The sequence below is a fragment of the Octopus bimaculoides genome, chromosome 5 (genome assembly GCF_001194135.2).
Source record: "Octopus bimaculoides isolate UCB-OBI-ISO-001 chromosome 5, ASM119413v2, whole genome shotgun sequence".
Lineage (NCBI taxonomy): Eukaryota > Metazoa > Mollusca > Cephalopoda > Octopoda > Octopodidae > Octopus > Octopus bimaculoides.
In genome coordinates this window covers 95,407,574-95,413,524 of record NC_068985.1, presented here as the reverse complement: position 1 = coordinate 95,413,524, position 5,951 = coordinate 95,407,574, and the positions used below count along the sequence as shown (strand labels likewise).

Sequence of the window (5,951 nt, the reverse complement as noted above, 5' to 3'; positions counted from 1 at the left end):
CCTGGGTTCTCATTCGTAAGGTATTTTTCGATGTTGGTGTTACTATTATTATTATTATTATTATTATTATTATTATTATTATTATTATTATTATTCAAGTCACTGCCTGGAATTGAACTCGGAATCTTGGGTTTAGTAGCCCGCGCTCTCAACGACTACGCCATATGCCTATGGCTATGTGGCGTATTGGTTAATAATAAAGATAATAATAATAATAATAACAACAACGAAAAATACCTTAGGAATGAGAACCCAGGTTCAAAATTTCCCCAAGACACCTGATGAAGGCTAGAGGGTATATCAGCCGAAACGTTGTGTTAACAACGAACAGAATGAGGACAAATATCCGTCAATTATAAATAATATAAATAATGTATTATTGTCATGCAACATATTCTATTTCATATAAGTAAAACCATTTTACAAATATCTTTGCAAACATCACTTCCATATCTTTTGATTCCTTTTTAATAGTAAATCGACCATTTTAAATCTATTTCATAAATCTTTTAATAACTGAGAATTTTCAAAGGTGTGTACATTAATAGTTTAGTGGTAAAATGCTCGCTTGGCCTGCGAGTACCCAGATTTGACAGCCAGCCAATACATTTGAAGCATTAAAAACATTTTCCCAGCGTGTCTGCAGTTCAACGATTGCAACATATTTCTATTTCTTCTGATTTTTTAACAAACCGCTCTCATTAATGTCGGTCACAAGTCTTTTCTGGAAAACTTGGTTTAATTAGATTTCTATAAAATTTGACTGTCGCAGACAATAACGAATTTCATCTTTTATCTCTTATATTTCCTGCAGTCATTTGGACAATGGCCATGGTTTGTCTTCACCTGGATGTCTTTACTCAAATAAATAGAGATTTGCGTTTAGTTTTACGTCTGATACTTATTCTATCAACCAATTTGGCCGAACTGCTAGGTTACAGGAACATAAACAATTCAACGCTGGTTAACAAGTAGTGGGTGCCGACAAACAGAAAGACACACACACAAACACATGTGCCGCCTAGGTAGGCAAGGTAGGCAGTGCCTACCTTGAATAAAATAGATCGATAGCAACATTTTCCTTTTATAGCAAAATATGTATCTAATTGAATAAAATTTTTGAAGATTTCTCTGATTACTATGTATAAAACGCAAAATATATATTTTTGTAGATTAGGTACGCATAATTCGCCCTGCTTTTCAATCTCAGTATTAAGCTACGAATAGAACTGCTGTAGTGCGCATGCTGCGTACACTCCTACAACACAATTTTCTTTACGTGTATTAAAGGCAGAAGTAAACCTGCCGCCAATTCAATCGCGCGTCCCTGTTTCGCTCACTTTTTGTGTGTTTTACTACATAAAGTTCACCAACTGCCTACCCTCATTAATTACTGATGGTACCCGCCTGATACACACATACATAGAATCCATATATACAAACGGCTTCCACGCAGTTTCAGTCTATAATGCATTGATTATCCTGGGGTTATATTCAAAGCCAAATGCGCCAGATGTCACGTGCGTAGACTGTATCTAAATCCACATAGGTGCAAAGCGATCATCTCAGTGAAACACGCAGACGTTTCTATGTTGATATTATTAATAATATTATATTCTGAGTTCAAATTCCGCCGAGGTCAACTTTGTCGTTTATCGTTTCGGGGTCAATGAATTAAATACCAGTTGAGCACTGAGGTCAATGTAATCGACAATCCCCATTCCCCAAACTTTCAGGCCTTGTTCCTAAAGTAGAAAGCATATTATTTGTCTTTGAGCCAAAATTCGAAGTAATTATTAATGGTATATTTAAGGCGGCAGTAATTATTAATGGTGTATTTATTTCACCAGCCGCTATGTTTTGAGTTCAGATTCCGCTGAGGCTGACTCTGCCTTTCATCCTTTCGGTGTCGATGAGTTAGTTAAATACCAGTTACGCACTGGAGTCGTTGTAATTGACTAGCCCCCTTCCCCAAAAAAGTTTCAAGGTCTTGTGCTTAAAATGAAAATGATTATTTATTCTATATTTTTTCTCAGTTTAAAAAGAAAAAGTTGTTTATCATGGTATATTTTATTCTTATATTTAAAGCAATTGCGCCTCTTAAAAGTTCTCAACATGACTGCTTCTTCTCGTTTCAATGGCCACGCTTTCATTCTATTATCATGTTCCTTCATTTTCACCCTCCCTTCCTTCTATTATTTTCGTTTGTGTCCATCTTATACTGCATTTTATAATGCATAACTAAATATAAATGAACAACACGTGTCAATAGTTACTTCTGCCTTATAAATTGCATCCATTGCTTTCAGTTCTGCCTGTTCAGTTCTACCGCAGTAACAGTTTTACATGTCTGTATGTGTGTCTCTGTCCATCACATATATATGTGTGTGTATATGTGTGTTTGTGTGTGTGTGCGCGTGTATGTGTGTGTGTCTGTCTATATGTGTAGACTGCGTGTGTGAGTAACGTATGTGTTCATACAAAAATATATTGATTAGATACCTCAATATATAGCTTATTCAAATTTCATGGATGTGTTGTTGTTTCCTTCTCTCTCATGCACACACACACACACATGTACACATTCTCTCTCGCTCTTTCTCACTCTCTTTAACACACCTTCTCTCTCTCGATCGCGCTCTCCCTCTCCGTATACACACATATACGTAATCTAACCGCACGTGGATTGTTGGATATTTCCCCTCATTCTTCCTTCTTTCTCTGTAGACTTTCTTCTATCCGACGAAGAGCTATGCTCGAAACGTTAGCAACTCCTTCCACCGAGCGTGAAATTAATATATTGTTTGTGCATGTCCTCACGATTAATTATTTTATATCTTTGTTATTTGAATTGACATATATATATATATATATATATATATATATATATATATATATATATATTAGTGCAGCAGCCTACAGCACGTTGTCTCCTTCAGTAAAACATTTCATTTCCCAGTAGCCCAGTCTACAGACCTGACGAAAATGAGTAATATCTGTATTTCAAAGGACTAGCCTCTCCATATTCTGTGTCAGCTGACTCTCTCTTAGAACTACGTTATGGGTACGTGTGTTTGTGGAGTGCTCAGCCACTTGTACGCTAATAATACAGAAAAATTTCCATAAAATCACTTAATAATCTGAAATTGTGACATGTCAATATTTATCATGCCAAAGACATTAATAATTTTATCGGTTGTTCAAAATTTTGGCAGAACGCCGACAAGTTTTGGTGGAGGCGGTAAATTGATTTTATCGATGCCAATATTTGACCGTTACTTTGCTGTTTTTTTTAAACAGGTTGAAAGGCATGTTTGAATTCGATGGAGAATTTAAGTCGATTAATAATTATTTTATCGACGAAAGGACGAAAGGACGAAAGTCGAACTGGAGCGTAAAGACGGACGAAATGAAAAACCAATTCAGACCGTAAAGGGGACGAATTACGGCTAAGCATTATGCTCGGTGTGTTAACAAATCTGTCAACTTGCTGTTTTTTTCTAAGTAATCTAATGTCAATGTCGCCATTGTTAACACTATTACGAAGGGATTTTAACTTTTGGATTTAGAAAAAGCAAATTTTATTCCCGCTACAATTACATTATTTTTCAATGTTATGACTGACATTAGATATTCCAAATTTGATGTTTATCATAATGCCGACATCAATTCGACAACCTAACAAGATTCAACATCAATTTTATGGAACATATTTGAGAAAATATAGCATCTAAATTACTATGATATTAACATTATGAAATATTTACGAATATGTCATACGCTGGTAATTAAACTTCGTGGAATATTTAATAATCTCCTTTTATATTAAAACATCAATATTAGTGTTGTTTTTTTAATACGTCGCAGAACTCGCACAACTACATATGATTCTAGCCCATAGCAATTTATTTAGCGTCGATCAGAGCACCAAAGGCAATGATTGCTATTGTAGTTATAAGAATAAGTGATTCTGAACTAGAAGTATGAAAATACGAAATGTGATTTTAGTGTCTTTTAGCGATATATTCTTTTAAGTAATAACGTTGAAGTTTGTTTCAATACATAGAAACTAACGCTCAACCCAAATTTTAAAATATAGAATAATATGTAAAGTTAATTTTAGACGGTGAGCTGGCAAAATGTCTCAATTAAGACTATGGCTGGCTTCCTATTCTCTATCTCATGGTCGCACTGAATCCTAAAATCCCATAGGATCATTGCAATTCTATTTTCGACGATGCCTTCCGGCTTGTGGTCGTACCAGTTTTTTTGCTATGTTAAGTCCATACTTGTTGCAGAGTGTCGACAGGAAAGCATGGCTATATTGTCTTGGCGTCTCTTATATTCCTTATTATTATTATTATTATCATTATTATTATTATTATTATTATTATTATTATTATTATTATTATTATTATTATTATTATTCAGGTCACTGCCTGGAACCAAACTCGGAATCTTGCGGTTAGTAGCCCGCGCTCTTAACCACTACGCCATATGCCCAGGTTCGAAATTTCCCAAGACACTTGTTGAAGACTGGAGAGTATATCAGCCGAAACTTGTGTTAATATCAAACAAGATGAGGACGAATATCCGTCAAATATAAATAAAGAAAACAAATATGATATTCGAGCTGTCAGTACAAAAGGTGAGACGGGAAAATAAATTACCCCAGAAATATTAAGGTGCACAAAAGTATTCAGAACATCGTAATTGTTCAAAGTTACTTGAATATCAAAATGAAAATTTAGAAACAAGCAATCGATTCCTCACAACGCCCCACGTGAAATGAGTAATTTTACGTTATTATAACAATTCAGATGGAAAAACATTCAACGTTTATTTATAAGTATTCTAACTTTATAACCTTGATTAATACCTAGAAAGTATAGACAAACGTTGGTTTCGCAGTTATTTACAATTGAATTTCCGCTGTCGAATTACCTACTCGAAGTACGAGTGTTGCTACCGACTGAGCTTTCTAGAGACTGGTATTTGGTTAACTTCTTTTTCGGTGAGTATCTTTATATTAAAGTGTAAGAAAAATTTCCTGTTTTCCATTACAGATTCTAGCTGTGCTATCTCTTCCCGCCGAGATTCTATCTTACAATTTCATTCAAAAGTGCATAGCCAATTTAATGTTGTGCTAATTGAGACATGAATAAAATTTCATACACTGAAGTCAAAAGTGTAACGTTTGATTGCGAAACAATCTTCTTAAACATTCGGTTTTATCTAAATCTCTTAAAGTACATAAACCATTAAATCTAACGTTGTAAAATAAGCAAAACTTGCAGCTAAATGAAATAGCTGTAAACAATAACATTTTAACCTCAAAAGGGACAGCACGATACTAAAATATCAATTTGACCAGGTGTATTCACAAAACCTATAAGGGATATTATGTGAAATTTCAGATCTAAGAATTTAAGATCTACAGAACTATAATCCTATATAAAATCGATGAAATACAAGACGGCTGTAGTGCACGCATAAAGTAGGAGAAAGGAAAAATATTTTGAGAGCAATGTGCTACACTGGACCATTTGTAGAACAACCTGCTGGAAGAAGCTAGGGGTTCTCAACATTGGTAATAAGAAAGAAGAAAATTCCAATTAGACACTTGATTTTTGTTGCATAAGAGAAAGAAGGATTTGACGTTATTACATATTAATTATGTAGCATCAATTATCTACGTATCTTCGTTCATCGTGTGTATTTTGGAGTAAATTAAAATTATCACTTAAGCTCCACATATACGTAGGGATATATGGCGTAGTGGTTAACTCCGCGGGCTACTAACCCCAAGATTCCGAGTTCGATTCCTGGCAGTGACCTGAATAATAATAATAATAATAATAAAAATAATAATAATAATAATAATAATAATAATAATAATAGTAATAATAATAACAACAACAACAACAAAAACATCGAAAAATACCTTAGGA

General features: G+C 34.2%; 1 protein-coding gene across 6 annotated transcripts in view; it reads left to right on the top strand.

The window, feature by feature from the left end:
• Window positions 1-3,318: 3,318 nt before the first annotated feature.
• LOC106877896 (prolactin-releasing peptide receptor-like) overlaps window positions 3,319-5,951 on the top strand; it is a 381,315-nt gene continuing 378,682 nt past the window's right edge. For all 6 annotated transcript variants that reach the window (XM_052967841.1, XM_052967842.1, XM_052967839.1 and 3 more), the window contains exons 1-2: window positions 3,319-3,465; window positions 4,432-5,014. The gene's annotated coding sequence lies outside the window, so the exon portion shown is untranslated. The remainder of the gene's footprint in view (window positions 3,466-4,431; window positions 5,015-5,951) is intronic.